This window comes from Conger conger, chromosome 15 (assembly GCF_963514075.1).
Source record: "Conger conger chromosome 15, fConCon1.1, whole genome shotgun sequence".
NCBI lineage: Eukaryota > Metazoa > Chordata > Actinopteri > Anguilliformes > Congridae > Conger > Conger conger.
Window position 1 is genome coordinate 15247789 of NC_083774.1, and position 22796 is coordinate 15270584.

The window sequence follows — 22796 nt, forward strand, 5'->3', positions numbered from 1 at the left end:
TGCGTGTAACTATCATGTGTCCTAGCCGAATCTCATCAATATAGGACGGCCTGTAGCGTAGTGGTTAAGGTACATGACTGGGACACGCAAGGTCGGTGGTTCGATCCCCGGTGTAGCCGCAATAAAATTCGCACAGCCGTTGGGCCCTTGAGCAAGGCCCTTAACCCTGCATTGCTCAAGGGGAGGATTGTCTCCTGCTTAGTCTAATCAACTGGACGTCACTCTGGATAAGAGTTTCTGCCAAATGCCATTAATATATAATAATATATGTGGAGCAATGTGTTTCTGATTCCTGAACCGGCTCAGTCTGTTATCTCAGACGGCTCTGTTGGCTCCCTCACGTCGTGGACATACATACAACATTACAACATTAGTAATTTTCCATTTGGCAGATGTTTTAGCTAAAGTGACTTAACCTGGTACACAAATTGCCATTAAGGCTAAAAGCATCCATATGTACTGTCCTGTATTTACAAATCAGTGATGTGGTCGAGATGCTTACACAAGCCCTGCAGAAGGTCTGTACTGAGAGAGAGGCTGCTGTACAGCCTTTTCTGATGCCTCAGCATCTCTCCGCACTTCCTTTCCTGCTGGTTCTCTCCATTGCGTCGCACCGCAAGGCCTGAGGCGTGATACAGGTTTCTCTTTCTCATTCTGCTCTCCACCCAACAGTCTCCTGTCCCCATCTCAGTCCAGTCTGAAAACCTTCATTTTTTTGGTTGTTTTTTCCCAGAGTATTGCTTCATGAATTCTTTATTTAATTAATTCTTTCATTCTTTTTGTTTGTTTATTCATTTGCAGGGATAGGAATTCCCCCCATTCTAAGCACTGAGCAACATTGGTGGTTGGTGGTGGTGGTTCAGGCAAGTCTCCCCCCTCATCACTGTAAGCACTTTGAGTGTCTAGAAAAGCGCTATATAAATGTAATGATCTATCTATCTATCTATCTAATATTGAGTGAGGAATGGATGGAGCTGCAAAAAAATGCAGTGTGTCCTGATAACTGTCATCCCTCCCTCCCACCCTGGATGTGAACGCTGAGTCTGTTGAACCAGTCTTCACCGTCCAGCTGATCTGTTGGTTTACCGAACGGGTCTGCCTCTCAGACAAACAAGCGCATATTATGAGCTGTAAGCTTTGGCTAACAAACACCTGGGCTCAGAGCAAACACACCACCTGCGAGGCTCAGGCTGTAGCATCCGTCCCGTCCTGCTCTAATGCAGAGTAAGCTCCGGAAAGCTGGCTCCGGTCCCCAGGCTTCTCTGTGTGATGAACAGCCATATCACAGCACAGATATACATTCATTCTTACAGATGAGTTGATATGAAAATGAATTATACAGATGCAGAACATTTCTGTGCCTCGGTTAAACATTTATTCTTTGGGAGTTGGATGGACATAAAAGTTAATTACAATGATCCGGAAATTTCCTCTGCTTCAGTTTTGGGTTTTTGTGGTGTAATAAAGATAATCATTATTTTAACCCTATATGGTGGAAGATACATTTTAATGCTGATGTAATAATATCACGACTGAGAAATGAAACCAATTGAGTTGGAGAACACTGATGTCGAATTACATTTTTATTATTTTTGGTTTCAAAAAAATGGTTAAATCCAAACCGATTTGGAACAAAAGGCTTAATGTGAGCAGCTCTGTGAGTATAAGACAGCATGTGACGGATCATATTGGTCATGTTGATACAGTATCGGGGAGAAGCAGCGGTGATATTTACAGCACTGAAGGGTCTCTTTGAGTCAGCTCCATTCACAACACACACGGGGGCCCAACGGACCCACCGAACGGTACAAACTGCTTCACGCAGCACCTTCAGCCAAAAAGCCAGGCCGCGTTTGACAAACAGTCATGGCCAAGACCCCAATTACCAGTCTGACACATCCTGCAGCACTGTGATATTTTCACTGGAGAGAGCGCACAGGGTTTCTGAATGATATTTTTTATTTTACTTCCTCCTGATGATCACCTCTCGCCAGGAAGGTGAGGCAGCGAGGTGAAGTAATTTCAGCCTACAAAAGCAGCGGAATTGTATGAAATGATTAAATGATACCTTCTGGATAAAAAGTTGAAAAGGAAAGATATACCGGCCATTTTAAATGCAAGTATTACAAAAAAGGATAAGACATTAATACCGTTCTGTGGTCCTTTACATGATGTTACCTTGTTATTAGTCAGTTTAGCACTGGACATTTTACTGTACAGTATATATGAATCAGTTGGTGATACATCATAAGATAGCATCCTTAAATGTGATCAAAAGATTATCATGTACTTTACCACCTTCTACAGTTGCACTCTGAATGTTTGTTAAAGGCTCACTCAGTAATTTTAGTTGCTAATTTAATGCTGACTTATAGCAGGCAAAAAGAAGAAGCTACAGTACAATTCCGTGAAATAATTCTCTAAATAAAAATGACAGCAAAGATCGTCATAAAAAATGGCTTCAAAAGGAAAAATAACCAACGCTACCTTCCTAGCCATCTTCCATCTTGCACGTTTCATTCTTCTTCATTGTTTTATGTAACGGATGTTTTGCAGTTTATCACCGTGGAAACTAGCTCATCACTTTCTCAGGGCTGAACAAAGTTGTTGCCCAGGTTACCAAGATGCCAGTCTTGTCATTAAATTATACAAGTATGATGATCCACTGAGGTACAAACAGTAGTTTCCATCCAGATAATTTTTGTTGAAAAGCCACCAAAATATCTGCCGAAATTACTGAGTGGGCCTTTAAAATCACAGTTGATTGACACTCGATGTAGACTCGGTGCAATACAATATGAATATCTTGCCACTTGAGCACACCGGATTTCCACAGTTATTTTTGTCAGTTAATATCTCAGTAAATAGATGACTCTTTTGTGGAAAATGGCCCCCTCCCCAATTATCGTGTTATTTCCTTGCTGGAATATTTGAGTGTCCAATTGGTTCACCTTGCACGACCAGTCTCCAAATGATATGTCTTGGGTCCACTTGGCGGACAATGGACAGGGGATGTGGGTAAATTAGACTCACATGTCTGCAGAAGGCTTGGGGTATGAGCTTTAGCAAAGTAGAATGAGTCTATTTGTCAGAATTATTTCTGCTCATTTTCAATCTCTCTCATTCTACATTCTCCAACATGGTACATTGGGTTCTATAGACCCAACACAGAGAGAATCTGACTCACACGTCTTTTTTTTACACATGGTATTGCATTTCTGTGTGACATTTGTGACACAGCACATTATGTGAAAACATCAAACATGGTACATCACTGTCATCTGTCATAAAGCACAAGATGGTCAAGGTTAGTGGTTCACTGCAAATGTATTATTTTGTAGAAAAACTCACAGTACAGGGCATGTCTTAACCAAAGCAGTACTAGGCTGAAGCTGGAGTTCTCAAATGTAGACTGACCAAATATCAAATCAAAAAACCTAAAAATATTTTTTTCCATCTACATTACACCACTTAGATGCTGCTCTTATCCAGAGCAGCCTTTTCGGATTACACCAAGAATACAGTTTACAACAGCACAGAATATGATATCAATCTTTCTTCTGTTTATTACTGTAACTGTGCCCAATTTTAATGTACACTGAAAGACTTAAAGTGATTTTTTCTCACAAAAAAAGTTCAGGCACAATTGGCCAGATGGAGATATCTAATCCTGAGAAGAAGGGACATTGTTTGATTCTCTTATCCCATATAGTGAACATCAAATTAGTTCAATTCAGGAGAAAAACAAATCACTGGTTACACTTGGGAGATGGTGCACAATAACATGGCACAGTACTGTAAAGATAATACAGCCATAAACTGTTTAGATTTTAAACAGGAATCCTGGAAATCTTGAGGAATTCTCCCAGATTCATCTTAAGCCAGCCTTTACAGAATCACATGTTCTTTATGTTGTTGCTTTCAATTATAGAGAAAGGGTGAGTAAAAAAAAAAAAATTATTCTTCATTGAGTGGGGCTTCCAGAACCACGCTGGTCATTACCCAATAGGATGTGAGAACACAGGATAGAGTCTTCACCATTCTCCATTTGAACGAATAGGCTCTCCTCTATGACACAACATCGGCCAGTGGGCTGAGGCGCCTCCATCTTCTAATTTTCTCTCCAACTTTTCAGTATTGACAATGTGGGCCTGCTTTAAGTGAACTGCCATTCTTTTGTATGTTCCTCCTTGATAGGTGTAGAGGTGTCTAATTAGTTCCCTTCAGAGAAAGAGAATGAGGAACAGGTTTTTACCTTGCCGAAAATAGCTGTTGTAATCTGATCGAAAGAGTGAAAGAGAAACAGAATCAAACAGAGGCGTTCGTCTCTTCTGACACAAACAAAGCAATCAATACATTCCTCTTTGTCTGATTCAGCTCCGCAGAAAGTAAAACAGAGTGAGTCAGACAGTGGGAGTCGGGAAACTGACCTCAGACATATTAATAATTTTAGCCTTGAGTCTGCTGACAGCGTTTTGCCCTTCCGATACAGCTCTGCAGCCTGAGTGCCAGATAGTTGCTTTGATTATAGCTGAAAAAATGTTTACATGCATCCAATCATCAGTTATTATGGGATGCTGTTTAATGACGTGCCAAGTAAGGTTTGCCAATACAAAAATGATTCTTGGTTCATTTTTAATTTTTTTTTACACTTTAGGAAAAGTTTACATGAATTGGCATTAACTAATGTAGTTTGTAACTAACAGCGGTGATGTTACCCACCCAGTTCAGCTTTGTTTATGTATTTGTATATCACAAACTCATTTTAACAACGACACTACTTAATGCCAATTCATAACGGAATAAAAAATAAAAAACAACGGTTAATATATTTATTATTAGTTAAATAATTATGAGTTTAGCCTATGCTAGTGTATAAGAATTAATGGAACTAAGAAGTTAGCTAGTAGCTAACAAGGGATGTTCCTGAATCCAAATAAGATATTCGGCAAAGCGCAAATAATGTGCTTTATAAAAATATGTGTTCCTTCTAAATTTCTTCAATTTCATTCGCATTCAGAAGCTTATCCAGCTGTGATCATGAGGAAAAAAGCCAGATAGTCGACTTAAAATAACCTAAATGATGCAAGGCCTGCAGAGCTAGTTCGGGCAGAAAACTCGAGAAGTGCTGTCTGCCCACACGATGCTTACGTCTAAGGAGGGGCGATATAAAGCACCAACCTTTCCTGTTCCTCTTTCTGCTGCACTGTTTTGGAATACTGCCATTGGCCATGTTGCATGTTATTGCCACTTTTGCTCACTGCTTTTGAATGAATTATCCTGCTATTCCCAATTGATGCCCTCAAACTTTTTGCGCCCCCACCACCACCCCAGTAGCCACTCCCTATTTCAGCATGCTTAAAGCAGGTAGTGTCATTTGCGTTAAACCTCGATAAATATTGTCTAATTCATAGTGAGTTGTGTCACTGAACTTGCATGACTTGCCTGCGATTAAAGAGCCATAATAGTATTTTGGATGCTAAAGTCAATTTATGAAAAGTTTTTTGCAAACAATCACAATGTTGTGATGGTGTGACTGACAGTTAGCAAAGCACAGAGAATGTCATCAGCTAGTTAGAAGTTTCTTCCGGTATTTTCATCTTCTTGTCTTGTCAATCTGCTTGAAAGACAAGCTGAAATTAAAACTGACTTTTCCCTTGGTCAGGTCATCAATTTAAATTCCCCAAATTCTGAATATATTCCATGTATATTTTCACACTAAAGTGAACGGGTCATCATGTACCAACAGGCATGTATTTAGATCAAATGTCTGTCGATTATCATTTCCCCTCCAATCAATATGCTTTCACGCAGTGGCACGTATTCTTCTTCTCAGTGCCATAGTCTACGTCTCTGCTTCATTTAACATCAGTCAAATCCAAAAATTTAATTTTCTTCATCACCCATTGTGACATTTTCTATATCCATACTACTGTACAAAAGCAAAACTATAACATTCTGAAATTACAAAGTACACACGTTTGCAATAGGAAAATCCACAACATGCCACAGTTAATTGCAGCAACTGATATAGTGTATAATGGAAATCAAGAAGCATTACATACTGAGCACAAAACATGAGGAAAATTTCAACAGCTCCTCATTGCATGCCTCAACATGGCATTGGTCACTGAGAAATGTGGAATAAGTTAATACAGCGGAAGCTATCAATTATTTGTTTGCACGAGGTACATACTCTTACACAGGACAATTTCATCAATGTCTGTATTGGACAGAGGAACACTATAATTACGAGCTTCTTGCTACAATATACAAATAGGTGACAGAAGGTAACAATACACATGGTTAAATCATTTTTAAAAGTATTTCCAACATCCTATTAAATACTTTCACTGGGTTTTCCTATTAAAATATCAACAGAACAAACATTTTTAATGTCTATTTGGATTACAATGTCACTTGATTATTAGACTGCAAATTGGCAGATTTTTGGAAGACAGATTTAGCTTTTCATGCATCAGAAGAAAGAACCATACATAAAATCCAAGGTCTTAAAACTGAAAGAGCTTTAACCGAGCTGAGAGTAATGTTATGGACTGAAAAAGGTCAACTAATCTTTTATTTATAGGATGTTAATGGCATTTTAATATCTAAAGGAAACCTGTAGGTGATATGGTTAGTCTTGCTGTCTGTATTCAATCTAGTCTTAGCTACTCCTTTTGAGTACAAAAAGTTTTTTCACTCCTCATTATATATTTACCAAGAATTAAACGATTTCACACAGCCAGATTTAACCACTGTTTGAGTTGGGGTTTTTTTTTTTTATAGCACAAAAGTAATTTACTATCCAATTTCCCAGTGAAGCATCTTTTCCTTAAAATGCAAGTCTTTAAAAATGAAAATAATTACCCACCCCAAGGAAACTACTTGCAAAACACCACAGGTATGATTTTGAGGGTTTATCCTATTATAAATAACTTCTTAATAAATTAATGGGACAGGACTTGTGTAGGTTTGTGTTTTTTAATATATTTTCACTTTGTTTGCATATGTTTAATAAGTTCTATTAACAATTTTGAACTGAATCTTAGTGTGCATGGTGTGTCTTGCAAACAACTAATTGTAATGGATTGATTGGAATGTTACCAGGTGAGGCGAATTATGTGTCTATTTAAAATTAGCTGTGATGACTGAGGAGGTCATTTGCCTCCAGGTTTAGGCAGTATGCTAACAGAGCATTTGCTGGCAGTTTCCATAAATTGCTTAAGCAGTATTCAGATTATCTGGGTATATGTAGTCTCAGTGGCTGCATCTTGAAATTATTAGAAATTATTTTACCCAAACTCTTTGGGTATGTAAAGTCTCAATGCCTGTTTATTAGGGTTCAAGTATTCAAGTAATCAAGTCAAGTCAATTAATTTAATCTTGTGATTAATATACAGTAGGTCTGCGCTCTAGTTATTTTTGCACTTCTTTTTGTTCTCTGAAGAATCGTGACATCTATTTTTACAGGTTTGACCACGAGTGCAGAAGGAGAACTGCAACTTCTGCATGTATTGATCCGATTGATTTCCAGGTGGGCTACTGTCTTTGTACCTTTCAGCAACATGCAAAATCTCAATTGCTTCAGTAAATGTCCAGCTGTATAAATTGATTGTATATATAAAAATCTATTTATCAATGTTTCAACGGCAAACATGCTGCTGTGGTATCTGAGGAAAGCATGCATAGCTTCAATGACAAAATCAGACAAAATTGGACTAAAATTGAATGTTTTCACCAGACATAGCATCAGCATGTTTGACAACGAAGCAGAGGTGCCCTAAAAGCAGAGGCATCTCATACCCACGGGCTATTTTAATTCCAGAGGTCGATGATCCCTGGTTAAAATCAATGGTATAATATATTCCACCCAGTATCAATTTATCAAGACTTGGCTGTATGGGGATTTTCCAGCTAAACAATGACCCAATGCATACCTCAAAATCTACACAAATGGTTCCATGACAACAAAATCAAACCCAAGATTGTGAAGGATCTCGCTAGGATCTGCATAGAGGAATCATCCAAAATCCCTCCAAATGTGTTCCTTAACCTTGTCAACCATCACAGGAAAAGACTCCATGCTGCACCAAGTACTAAACCAGGGGTGCCAATAATTATGAAACCTTGGTGAAATGTATTTTTTTAAATAAATGAATGTATGATTTTGGTTGGTCCCATTGAAACATTAATGAAGTACAGTTTTTCGCATGTTGGCATTTTGAGTACCTCAATAATTTTAGACAGCACATACGCTAAACAGCCTCATCTGTAGTTGCATCTTGTCCCTCAGCCTATATCAATCTGCTGGGGCTGTTGCTTAGCGAACCATCTGGGCGCTTAAGAGGCTGCAGCAGCAGATGATTAGTCTCGGTTGTTGAAGGTGAAATGCCTTTGGGCGCAATAATAAAAGAATGCACAAGCCCCACCTCCACGAGCCCCCCCTCCCCTCCCCTCCCCCACGCAAGGTAGCGGCGAGTGTTTGCCGCATCCCCGGCCTCTCCATTAATCTCCCTGGGAGGATGTGAAGGCGTGCGGGGCGTTTATTCCGCTGGCAGCGGTGTCATCGTTTATGAACAGTAAATAAGCATGTGCTCCCATGCATCACCATAGCTCCTCACGCCTGGCCCGTCTGATCCATCTCGCAACTCGCCACAACACTTCCTCCTTCCTCCCACACCTCTATTCCGCAATTTAATTGCCGGATATCGCATCGGGATGGCAGACAAAAAAGGGCGTATTTTGCGTTACGAGGGAAAGATCTGGCCAGGATTCGGGTAATGGGGGAACTAATAACCTTCTATAAAGATTCGCCGTTGAATTTCAGTTAAAAAATTTTCCGTGCCTTGGTCTGACGCTGAATTGTTTGATGTGCCAGGACTTTCCAACCAAGACATAAACATTAATGACCCTCCCACCTCCAAAGCAATGGAACCAAAACCAATGTGCGGCATGAAAACAGATGCCTATAAACGCTTATCCGCCATTTAAACTCTGCCTGGAGAGGGCTGATAAGCTGTCCATCTCTACATCTTCCATTCTTCTTTGTGATTTCAAATACACAATATGGGAACTGCGTCGATCAGGTGACGATACATATGATATGAGCTGAAGCTACTTTTCTTGGGTGTCAATGATAAAACATAACTACCCATATGATTGATACCAAGCTAAATCCAACAATATGTTGCAGCTAACAATTTGAAAGATGCTTTAGATTGCAGACTGTACCAGTTATATTTACTGTGCAAGTAAAGACTACTTTCTCTCAAGCAAGGCTATATTCAGTAAAACGTGCCTTAGTCATCAGCGGTTGACATCATCCTATATTTGCAGCTGTTGTTTGTGCCCGCACAGTTGCAATTATGAGCACATTGTGAATACGATCTTTATTTCAGTGGTGCTATTTTCTAGTTAATTTTAGCATTTTGACTTTTGTTATTATAGCGGTAATGTGTGCAACATTCTTTTTGCTCCTATGAGTTCTTCTCGGAGTTCAAAAAGGGGGTTATGAATTTCACATGAAGTTAATGTTCTATTAATAACTCCTCTTTCTTTGATGTCCCAGTAAACAAAGTGAATGGTACATCTGAAATATCTGAAATTGAAACGAAAGTTAAAATACAGGCCTACGAGGTGCCATGGCATGAAAACTTTCCAGCTACTGATGACTCACAGGCAATGACATATGAACACATACAGGAATATATAATCCCCACTGAGAGACATGATTAAACTTGATGACAAATCTATTTTTAAGTTTACACAGAAACACACACACATACACACACACAGCAGCCACTGGTCTTACAAAGAGTTCGGTTTGATTGCTTTTACCAAGGCCGCATATTAATGCTGACGTTGGGCGCATATTTAAACACGTGTCAAACTAGGTTAAGATTGCTCCTGAAAAGACACTCAGTGGGAGCTTGGTTATGCAAAGGGTGGGAGCTAAAGCGTTCGAAAGGGATATGCTTGGTTATCAGCTGTAAGAGGAATTAAATAATCTATTACAGCACATCCTAAGAAATAAGTGTCTACCTAGGATGGGTGAGAGTGGGAAATGTGAAAGCCAGGGCTTGTTTGTAGGTTTGAGGTATTTCAGCTTGCTGTGCTCCAAATCAAACATTTTCCACTTGATGTTTACTCTACTTGCCAAATTGACAACCCCATGAATGGTAACAGCAATATATGGCCTTGAGCTCTCTGGAGGAGGTGTGTTTCACCTTTTTTTTCTTTTCCTTGCTCCTTTTCCTACTCCTAGCTCTACCCATCAGGAGAGACTAGAAAGAGAGGCAAAAAATAGATTGTCCTTGCTACTTCAAACATCAGTTTGAAGCCACGTCAGTTAAAGATGTGTCTGGCTATTGGATGAGCCAATCCCAGAACCTGCCAGACATGATGAACTCTATGATGACCCCTCCCCACCACCACCACACCATCCCCACAGTGATTGGAAGCAGAGATGATGAGCTGGTGGGGGTGGGTTTATACTCTGAAGCAGCTGTTATAGGCCAATAACAGCTGACACAAAGATTGAAGAGAAGGTAGGACAGGTTTCTGGGCTAATGAGGGAGATCCAGTTTGACATGGATTGGGTGATTAAGTGAGGGGACGTCGGAAAACTCATTTCATTAACTTTTCATTAGAAACTCCACTTCATTCAGGTAGGCCTTGCAGAAAGGGAATGATTTTATTGGATTAGTACAAGGCAGGAGTAGGTTTGAGCATGGGGCTGGTCAGCCAGACAGCAGGACTGTTTCTGTTGAAGGAGAGCACCACACGTTCCCCCGGTGACAACGGGACTGTTTCTGTTGAAGGAGAGCACCTCACATTGACCCAGCGACAGCAGGACTGCTTCTGTTAAAGGAGAGCACCACACGTTCCCCCGGTGACAACGGGACTGTTTCTGTTGAAGGAGAGCACCTCACATTGACCCGGTGACAGCAGGACTGTTTCTGTTGAAGGAGAGCACCTCACATTGACCCGGTGACAACAGGACTGCTTCTGTTGAAGGAGAGCACCACATGTTCCCCCGGTGACAACGGGACTGTTTCTGTTGAAGGAGAGCACCTCACATTGACCCAGTGACAGCAGGACTGTTTCTGTTGAAGGAGAGGACCTCACATTGACCCAGTAACAGCAGTGATAGGGACAGTGATATAGGAAGCCACTCCCCATACGGGGCAGCACCAGAGTTAGGTGAGAAGTCAGTTGAGCTCATTGGCTGCTTGGAGAAAGTAGGGTTTGACAAGACCCAAGAAGTCTCACCACTGGAAATTCTACTGAATTCATTGAATAAAGATAAGCATTAAGATGTAGATCATAATGACTTTGAGAACAAGCTACGACTACTACTACTACTACTACTACTACTACTAACAAACAGCAATTTGTAGTACATTTTATAGTACATAGGCATATGTAAATGTTTCATTAAAACTGTTGATTTTATTATTTATTAAATCATCTTTGCTTTATGGAGTTTACATGTGCCTGAGACTTTTGTGCAGAATATATATTTTTGAAAAAATTTATTTTTGTTTCAATTCATGACCCAAATTTAAAACACACTGTGGTTGGTCGGAACGTGGAATCTCCCATCCAATCATTATGCACATTGTGTAGAGTATACATTTTCCGCTTCTCTGTTCCATCTCTGCCTCATCCAAGCCTAACATCACCAGTGTCACAGAAATAACACCGCCACCTTTGTTACATAAATCTGGTGAGGATGCCACAGAAAGGCAAGGTTGTATTACTCCCTCAACATCATATATGGATTCATGATATGGCTCATAAAATGAAATACTTCTCTGGTGCCATTACAGAAATATTTTCAGTTCACTGTGGGTGTGGAAGGCCTTGAAATCTCCCCAAGCTGTCCTTTGGCAGGGCATCAAGACATGCAGCTCATGCTTTAACGCAACGCACTTGGGCCGATTCCACGTTCTTCTGGAAGAATCATATTTATTCTCCACCCAGTTTTATTTTCAACTAGGAGATGGATCTTTTTTTTCCCACCAGCTTAGTGAAAAAGGAAAAAAGTACATAGCGGAGAATTTCCAATTAAAAATGTAATAAAGACAATGCATATTTGAAATAAGCCCATATTAATTTGTTTGGGAGGAAGGTAACCAGCATGATGGAAATATCTATTTATTTCAGTCATGTTACTACCCAAGCATGAATTATGCCTGAGTACTGAAGTTAATTATTTGTTATGTAGAATGTGTTCATGAAAAAAGACCAGTGTGTGGCTGTTTTGAAATTATACAAAAATAATATATTTGATTGATAGGTGCCTGCAGGTGTACCAGAATGTACTTGCATTATGCTCAATTTTTATAAATAATAAATAGTTTCCACCAGTGTTTCTCAGTCTTGTAACAGCATTTTACATTTTACAAACAGACTCAAACATCTTGGCAGGATTTAGGCCAGCCATTATTAAGCAAGCACACATTATTGCTTTCTAGAACAAGAACAGAAAAATTGTTCACTCTCACTGAGTGAAAAATCCTTTCAGACTCTATATTAAAAAAATACTAGGTGTGGACATGTTATGAATATAGTTACCATTCTTATCTAATCATAGCAATAATAATCATACTTGAAAAGACTCAACCAGTTTGGCAATTAGCTTTCATAATGAAATGCTATAATTTTGTGTGCATGCATGCGTGTATGCCCATACACATGTTCATGAGTGTTCTGTGTTTTTTTGTGTGTGTGTGTGTGTGTGTGTGTGTGTGTGTGCTTGCGTGCACACGCATGTGTGTTTGACTTCTTGCATCTGAACAATTTATGAGTTTTCATAATAGATGAAAACCACCTTCAACTGCCAAGCCCTATCGACAAAGGGACAGCAAGTGTTTAAAAGAGCAAATGGGGGGGGGGGGGGTTCCTTTGGTTAGAGAAGCAGCCAGACACCCCCCAGGGGGAAGGCAGAGCACAGGTGACCCAGTCAGCAGCACCTGACACCCCCAGCACTGAGCTCCGTGACACCGCCAGAACAGTCACAGCCGTTCCCATCATCCTCTGGGGAGAGAAAGGCCAGAACCTCCAAATGGCCCTTCAGAAAGACAACCACACCGCACGTGCGCCCAGCATTCAGCCTTTCAGTGAGGCTCGGAATCCACTGCAACATAAACGTGACTCCTCGTGCCAACTCCAGGGTGAATCTAAAATTTCACACCTAAAATGGCCGCTGTCAAGCTGTCATCGACTCGATGATGTGAGCAGATCATCTTGCTCTGAAAAGAAAAGTCCACATACTATAACCAGTTTGTTTTGACTGGTGTCGTTACATTTGTTATGGATGTTATTTATGTGGCTAGGGTTTCCAAATGAAGAAATTTGGAGAAACATGAAGAAACATTTTGCATCAACAATAACTTGAAAATAAACATATTAAATGGCTTTGGACTTGGTAATAAAAAAAACTTCATTGAACCAGAAGAAGCAGATGTGTTTTGGTCACCAGGTCAAGGTCAAAAAGGCTTAGACTCTCCTCTTACTGGTCAGTGTAATCATGATACTTAATATGACCTTGTTCACCAGGAAATGGGTAACATAAAACTCTGTGATATCCAGGTGTTTATAATACACATTTGGAGATGCTACACACTGTCTGTATATTTTACATTGTAGCCATTGGAGGCGTACAGTGCAGCAGGGGGCCAAATTGTTTCAGTGCCTGCCCTGAATTGATCTAGTATGTTCTGTGTGATTGGGTGCCAGGTTGCATTAGGAGGATGTGTCCTCTGAAAACAGCTTTGTCTCCTCCCGCAGCAGATCAAACGGTGATCTCGAGGCGGCACTAAACAGGCGGAATTAAAAACAGGTAGGCCCATTCTTACAGAAATCTCACTCAATCTTGTCTCAGCCTGCTGTACACATGGGGCAGAATTGGTATGCTGTGTGTGGAGAACAGAACAATATTGTATACTTGCTGGCCATGTTTTTTAGTTTTTTTATTGTGCTGGCATGCTATCATTGCATGCAATCATAAATGCTACTGAAATTCTTTTCTCTGATAAATTGTTCTGCTTCCTATCTCTTGCCTTTTTTTAGAAAACAGCTTGAAATTACAAAGGCTCCCTTAAAACAATGTGAATAATTATAGAGGTAACATTTTTTCCTTCTGGATAAGTAGCACAAAAGAAGAATCTGTAATTAATATATTCTACTTGTTTCTCTATTAATGGAGGTGCTTTGTACTGTATGTTCAGATATTTTTTTACATTTCTCAGACATTTTTTAAGATTCAGTGTCTGAAAATGTAGACACTTATTGGGCTGAAAATTTAAGAAAAAGGTTAGAATCTGTTTTGATATTTAATACAAAAGTGAGATTTCTCTTTAAAGAACAACATGAGCATTCCTAAACTCTTTACTGACAATTGTTTCATCTGCGACATCAGTGTGATATTCCTCCTCCTCCTTCTCCACCATACAAACAGAGAAACCTCTCTAAATGCATTACATCACATGGTGCTGTAATTAGAATGGATCTTTTGTAGCATTCATACCACATGAATAACCACCATATACTACACCAGCATCAGAGGAGAAGAGCCCCATGTAAGAGAAAGAGAGGCGGCCATTTCCTCTTGAGCGGCTATTCAAATGTCCCTGCTGCCCTGAAGAGCTGTCTCGTATTTCCCTCCGTGGTTTATTACCCCGGGCTACTCCGGAGGAGCACCGTAACCTTCAGCGTGCGGGGAACTGAAGGTTAGCCACCGAGTGCATTTCGCATCCCGGCACATGGCCAGAGGGAACTGGCTTTGGTTATCCAGAATATGGGTGCATGCACAGTGAGATTTATCCTGAACTTGCTTCCATTTTATAGTAGTTTGCAATAAGCTGTAAAATAACTTTCTCCTGCCTGCTTTTGAGCCATGGGTTTGAGTGTCATTTGAGTCATGGCCCCCTGACCAGTGGGCCCTACGGCTGAAGCTCATGTATTTTCTTAAACCTTAAACCTTCAAGCCCACCCTGCTCCTGGCAGGATGAAGCCAGTTGTGCCCCATCGTTGTCTAATCCCAGCCTAGTTCAGGGTGTGGAAAGAGGTTTGTGTCAGTTACTGAATTTCACACTTCCACTTCTAAATAATTTAATTGCTGCAGTCATGTACTGTATATAATCTGGAATTGTAGCTGCGTTGGCTGCAGCTCATGAATGACAGATGAAGCCTGTTTTTGTGTCCCTATATTAAACATTTTACTGTGATCTCATCTACGAGTAAACAGGCTTTGGTGTACAGCATGTAGCCAATTCGCCAAATGAAGTAATAATTTGTCTTCCTCCCTGCTCATAGCTACAAGGTCCAGCCTGCTCATTCTGGAAGAGGCTGCTTGGGATGATGTCATAGATGACGATTTCATGTTTGTTTTATGATTGTTATTTGAGACAAACTGCATATTTTTGTTTCTATTTCATGACTAAGATTGGGTGAGAATGTCTGATGTTGAAGGTCCCAAAACACACAATACTCCCAGGTTACATCAGTGATTGTGTCCCAGTGCATTAGAAGAGGTACAGTATGTTCCAGCAAGGAGAGACACCATGTTGGTTATCGTATATCAAATCTTTCTGTAGCCCTCCTACCTCCATGCCACCAATAGGACCAGTGGCGTTCCAGTAATCTTCATAAAATGGTAAATGGTTGGCATTTATATAGCGCCTTTATCCAAAGCGCTGTACAATTGATGCTTCTCATTCACCCATTCATACGCACACTCACACACCAACAGCGATTGGCTGGCATGCAAGGCACTGACCAGCTCATCAGGAACATTTAGGGGTTAGGTGTCTTGCTCAGGGAGTCTTCGACACAGCCCGGGCGGGGGATCGAACCGGCAACCCTCCGACTGCCAGACGACTGCTCTTACTGCCTGAGCCATGTCGCCCCATAAAAAACTAAAGGAACGGATACAGGGTTTTATTTGATGGTTTGATGTTTTTCCAACTTCACTTTTTCCTTATTTAGTTTTATTTTAGCCTGCAATGTTTGATTGAGACGGTGAAGACGCAAAAAAAATAGCTGGCTTGGAACAAAGGACTGTTGATGTATTAATTGGTGGTGCTGGTGCCAAAACTCTGAATGGCTCAAACAGAAAAAAAAAAAAAAAAAAAGAATTGGGGCAAAAAAATGATTTTTTTCAGTGGAGCAAATGAAATGGAGCAGGAGTCAGAAGCGTTATCGACCCACCAACCGGATCAATCAATCACTGCCATTGTTCACAAGAAAACTGTGTCCACACGATAAACCACAAAGAACAGAGTATTTAAACGCCTGCAAACAGAACAATGAAAAATCCTCACTTTTTCAGGAAAATAGGTGAGTGTGTTGCTTTATTTTTAGACTCAAAGTAGCACAAAGTACAGAGTGGAGGTGTGATTCTCTGTATAACACTTGCACTTACACAAGTGTAAACTCCTTATCCTGTGACACACAGGTGGAATTAAGTCTGTGTGATGTGCACAGGAACAAAAGTCTGAATATGACGGTGGTAAAAGCATACCTATCTTTAGGAGCTGAGGCCCTGCACCTGCCTGCTTGGATTACATGCAGAAGTAGATGCACTGTAGGTCAGTTATAAAAAATACTTAGTATTTAGTGCATGGCCATGATTATTCTGGCATTTTTCTAAACAAAAGGCCCCAGAAAACTACCAAAGGCCGGAAATGTACGGAAATGGCCATCAGAGCTATTAACCGTGTCAGGAAAAAAGCAAAGGAAAGGATAAGACAAGATTATTCTGGTGAAAATATACATTCTGTTAACTGCCTGGTTCCATTTTTCTGCATTTCTCTCAAATGCATACCCCACCATGCCACTGATTCAAAATCTTGTTTCACACCCCCTCCCCACACACACATGTTGGATGTCTCCCCTCAACCACATCCATGTTTATCTTCTTTTGTTTATACCACATAAAAAATGTATGTACATTAAACATTTACAGGCATTACATTATGTGTTTTGAAATCCCTCACATTTTCCTTTTGGCTTCAAATTGATTCATAGACTCAAAGAGCAGCTAAGAAAACATTGGCTTCCATATTTTCATTTCAAATGGTTATTGCAGCTGTGAACTAACTATGTTGAAAGTCAAAATCCCATTGGTTCTAGCATTGGAGTTAATATTTCATAATTATTTGAATGTGAATATTTGAATATTTTTACATGCTGATTTGTTCCACTTGGTATTGTGTACGGTGCAGGCATGTTCTGTGCATGGCGTTTGATTTCATGAGACTTGCAATTTCAATGTAGTTTCTGGCACTAATAGCAATAGTTTTTATTGGAATAGGGACAGAATGCAGACACTAACTGCAGTAGCTACAGGCATCAATTATATACATTTATTGATGAAAAATAAGAAGTGATTTCAACATTGTTATTCAAAGTAATGATGCCCTGTGGTCACACTAATACAAAAAGGATTGAAATATTGCGTATTCCATTTTTTTAGATTGGATAAACACTATTTATGTTCACACAGGAAACACATAGCATAATGTTATGTTGCGGGGGGGAAAGTTTTCAATTTCACATAACATTTCATTTTATGGAACCATTAAATATAGAGAAGATATATTTATGTCAAGAAAATAAGTGCTGAAATGAAAGTGTCAAAGAAGCAGACTAGTGACTAGTGCAGCGCTACTCAACTCCACGTCCTGCAGACCACAGTCTCTGCAGGCATTAGCTCCTACGGTGCGCTACACCACCTAATTTCACTCATTATTTTACCCGCTTCTTTCAGATAATACGCTAATTAATGAAATCGGGTGGTGTAGCGCACGGTATGAGCAAATGCCTACGGCCCACAGGACGTGGAGTTCAGTAGCTCTGGACTAGTGGGTCAAGCAAGGCCTAGATCTGATGAATGCCACAAGACCACCCGGTACTGATTACCCACCTCAGCTGCCTATGGCTGTGGGTGTGGCTGCTGTTCTCCATGGCCCTGAAGGCCTCCCAGGCTTTGGGGAAAAAGGTAGGAAGGCCTGCATCCATCTCTCTCCCTCCCCCACCACTCCTAACCAGCGTATGTAAGAAAATATATATATGATCCGACTGAAATAGCTGGAGAGACAGGCTAGCGTGCTCCCCTCACTGTCAGTATTGCCAGTTTAGTGAAGGGAGGTTTAACTCTTGCGGCCTTGGACTCAATTCAGCACAGTGAATGAGTCATTTGACTTCTTTCTAACGGGCACGCCGATGCTCGCGTACAGCAAATGCAGAACGGTTATGTCCTGTTCTCGTCCTTTGCCTGCGTCGACAAAGGAGCTGTGAATGCCTGCTCTCGGCAGTCTCAGGGTCTCTCCTCTCTCTGCTGTGCATGCAGAGAGCTTTGATTGTGGATCTGTTGTGTAGTGGTTAAGGTACGTGACTGGGACCCATGAGGTCAGTGGTTCAAACCCCGGTGTAGCCACAATTAGATCCGCACATCCATTGGGCCCTGAACCCTGCATTGCTCCAGGACTGTCTCCTGCTTAGTCTAATCAACTGTAAGTTGCTTAGGATAAAAGTGTCTGCTATACGCCATTAACGTAATGTAATGGTGCCTCTCAACACGGATGCCCAGCAACCCCGCTTCCGCCCAAAGGACAACACACTGCCGTTTCATTTGATAGCCTGTTGTAGCCGTTTTAGTGTTGTTGCTGTTATTCATTGTTTAGCGCAACATACAAGCGTGTTTGCGATGTCACATTGCACCACATGAGACAGGGTCGTGTGAGTTACACAGGTCGCTCCACTGAAATCAGAAGCCCCTCTCAATGAAATGGTTTTTTTCTCGCAAACTGAAAACCCCTGGAGCCGTCTGCACCAAAGAGTGTGATTACATTACATTATTGGCATTTGGCAGACGCTCTTATCCAGAGCGACGTACAACAAAGTGCATACCCATAACCAGGGATAAGTTCGCTGAAAGACCCTAGAGGTAAATACAATTTCAACTGCTACCTGTACAACAAAGATAAGGACAAGGGCCATTTTTTTTTTTTTTTTTTTTTTGAACAAACAAACAAGAGCAAAAGTCACCAAAGTTAACTATCCAAACACTGCTTACCTAGCCAACTAAAATACTGATACACAAGTCACAGAGACAACAATTAAGGTTCACAGGGAGGTAGGGAGGGATGGGGAGAGGTGCTGTTTGAAGAGGTGTGTCTTCAGCTTGCGCTTGAAGGTGGGGAGGGATTCTGTAGTTCTGACCTCAACGGGGAGTTCGTTCCACCACCGTGGAGCCAGAACAGACAGTAGTCGTGAGCGTGAGGTGGAGGTTCTGAGAGGGGGAGGTGCCAAGCGGCCTGTGGAGGCTGAACGAAGAGGTCTGGCATGATGTGATACAAAGCATGTACTATTAATGACTATTAACATTAATATTTGAGCACATTGCATAAAAAGCACTTATTATTATTTATTTGTATTATTTTAATGGGTGTCATGATGATGTCCACACTGAATTATTTAATTCAGTGCTCCACTTGTTGCTGATTTTCATTGAGAAGTCTTATGGGCCATTAGCCATGTCTATGTCATTATGTGATTAAAATGAATGTTTTTCTGTTCAAGTACATATTCTTCCTGATTTTCAGACTGGTTAGTTCACGGTCAATGATCATTTTACTTTTCTTTTGAACATTTTTCAGATGACATTGTGGTGTGCAGTGTCATCTGTTGCTGGCCTAGATTAAATCAACCCTAATCAACACTTGTGTATGCTGCCGTACACAAAAATAGCACTTCATTTTCTCATGAAAACACTCAAGTTCAATTCAAGTCACAGTATTAATTTTCAAATCCCTTCACACTGACGCAAAACCTGGCCAAAACCTTGATAATTCATGCGTTCTATGTAAGGCTTGATGACACTTTATGGTTGGCATTTATATAGCACCTTTATCCAAAGCGCTGTACAATTGATGCTTCTCATTCACCCATTAATACACACACTCACACACCAACAGCTATTGGCTGCCATGCAAGGCCAGCTCGTCAGGAGCATTTGGGGGTTAGGTGTCCTGCTCAGGGACACTTCGACACAGCCCGGGCGGGGATCGAACCGCCAACCCTCCGACTGCCAGATGACTGCTCTTACTGCCTGAGCCATGTCGCCCCCACTTTATGACGCTACTAATAAAGAATAATAAATAATAAAAGTAAAATGAATGTTACGGACTACAGAACACATAGCAAAAAATGAAAACATGAATTCTGTACTCTGAAGTATGTTATCTTTTATTGCAAGGGGATTTACAACACTCGTTGTGAGAAGTATTCATTTGAAGAAAAAGAGATAAATAGCAACTGAGGTGCTATGCATGGCTGATATGAATGGCAACCCTCACTTTCCATTTGTGTGCTAATTTCTCAAATGCATTGTTCAAGACAATACATGATCTATGAATCTTGAAATGGACACCTCTACAAGTAAAAATAATTATACAATCATTTCTCTTATTTCACTATTCAGTAAGCAGCTCTTTTCACTGCTGTATTGGAATACCTTTGGGCTATTTTTGGCTTTCTCGTTGCTATGACAGAATACAAATATTTGGCGGTGAAATAATATTTTTATGAACTCCCAGAGAGATGCTATTGCCCGATGTGTCACACTAGTTGCACATCAGACTGGGCAGGGGGTGCTTGTTAACTGGCCAAACTACGCGACCATGGTGGCACTTAGAAACTCAGTGTTTCATTTAGTTGTCAGGTATCCTCTACTAATAAAACTCAGAGTTTGTTGCTTCCACTCTTAGTTTGTTTGCAGGGCCACTGAATGTCTGAGTTCAGCAGTCTCAAGATGGCAGCACCATGGCCAAGAGGGGGCTTGCAAAAATGGGTTTTAGGTCAAATTAAAGGACACATTTTCATTGAATCTAGGCTCTTTCAGTGATGTCTCTGTTTAAAAAAATGTTTAACATAAGGCATCTTTTTATGAAATTATGTCAGGTGTAGAAGGTGTTAATGAAATCTGTGCAGCATGCTTGCGAATCTTGGCACTTTCGGGTCTCCTACTGGTGGCTCTGGAGTTTCTGTTTTTCATCTTACCCAAGCAGTCTGAGCCTTTGTTGATAGGAAAGTGTCAAGAAAAAAACTCAGTGAGAACTGGGCTGGTTTAAATGTGACAGGTTTGAGGTTTGTGCCTGTTGAGCTGACACACTAACACTGCGGTTTCAGGTAGCACACAATAACACCGACGGAGTCACAGATGTTTAGAGAGGCACACTGCTGAGTAGGTAAGAGAGATGCTTTATTCTCACAATGCTGACTTGTCCCTGGAGAGAGCGAGAGAGGGGGATGTCTTCAAAATGTTTTGTGATGGGAAGAAATTATTTTACAGAAGAATCAATTGTCTGCAGATTCCGCTGCTCCTAAATGCAAATGGGTTTATTTTATATACGGCATATTACAAAATTGGAGCACTTTGTTATGAAGCCCCTGGGTCAATGGAATAGTCCCTGCCACTTCTTAGTCAATATTTTTTGTGCTCCCTCAAATGAATCCAGTTGCTTTTCCTTTAGAACTTAAGCTATTAGATAGCATCTGGTTTGTAATTTGATTAAGTGCCCCAGATATTTTTAGCTCATTGGAATGTAAATATAACCCTCCAGGTCAGTGTTTATTCTTTAAATTTCATGGAAATATCACTCTTTGTTTTGGCGTGGGCAAAAGTTCAGCTGAGGACACAATCTGTTATTTAGTTTTTAAATAAATTGTTATTATTTGGCCTCCACTTGCAAGTAGTTAGACAAGGACAGGTTTTTCTCGCTCATGTCTCGGTTGGCTGTCACTGCAACAGAGGGTAAATGTTAAGGCATTTCGCCACCAGGCATCGAAGCAGCCAGACGATATAATTGCGAATGCGGTCAAAATGAAAGACCGGCAACCCTGCCAAGTGCAGAAAGGGTAGAGAATAAGTGAATTCACACCTGAGTCGGCTCCAAAGGAGGAAATAATAACAACAGTAATAATGAAATAAGCTGGACAGTACCCGGGATAATTCTCACACATCCTGCCATGGCATATCTCGCCAGTAACACGGTCCTGGTTTGCTGATCGAAGACTGCCAAAGGGATTAGAGGGAAGTCACTGCGGGTCCCTCTGTGTTGCCGTCCTCAGAAGTCTCTTTCCGGCTTATCAGTCCACACCAAGGCTCCGGGCCATGGCTGGAAGCCATGCAGGTAGACAGATGGGTATAATTCCCAGCATTCATGAAAGAGCTACATCACAGTCTGGGGGCGGACCCAGGCAGTCCCCAGCGACCGCCTGTCTGTAATATAATATCATGTACAGGTCAGTCAGCTGACTATAGTATGATATATGATACACTGCACAGGCGTGAGGTAGGTACTATATTGTATTATACACAGATGAGTCAGGGACTAAATTGATATCAGCTGAATGTTGCAATATCATTTACTATCAATTTCATATGTAGATAGGCTTAGCTCAGATGATTATAATGACATCCCGGCAAAAGTCAGTGACTACAATGAGAAACTACATAGCTATTTTAGAAATATAGTGTAGATTATAGTGTAGTGTATAGTTATAGTGTAGTGTAGATACGCATGTAGTGTATATTGTAATAATATGTATATAACATTGCATCATGGTTTGAGTTTTATACACAGTATTGCATATATTAGATTACCCTGAATATCTATGTGTGTGTGTATTCTGTGGGACTCTATGATGGTCTCTTATGTTTGGGGTTTTTCTTTATTGTCCTTGCATTGCCTGAATGTCCTGAATTTGGATCCTTGGGGCTG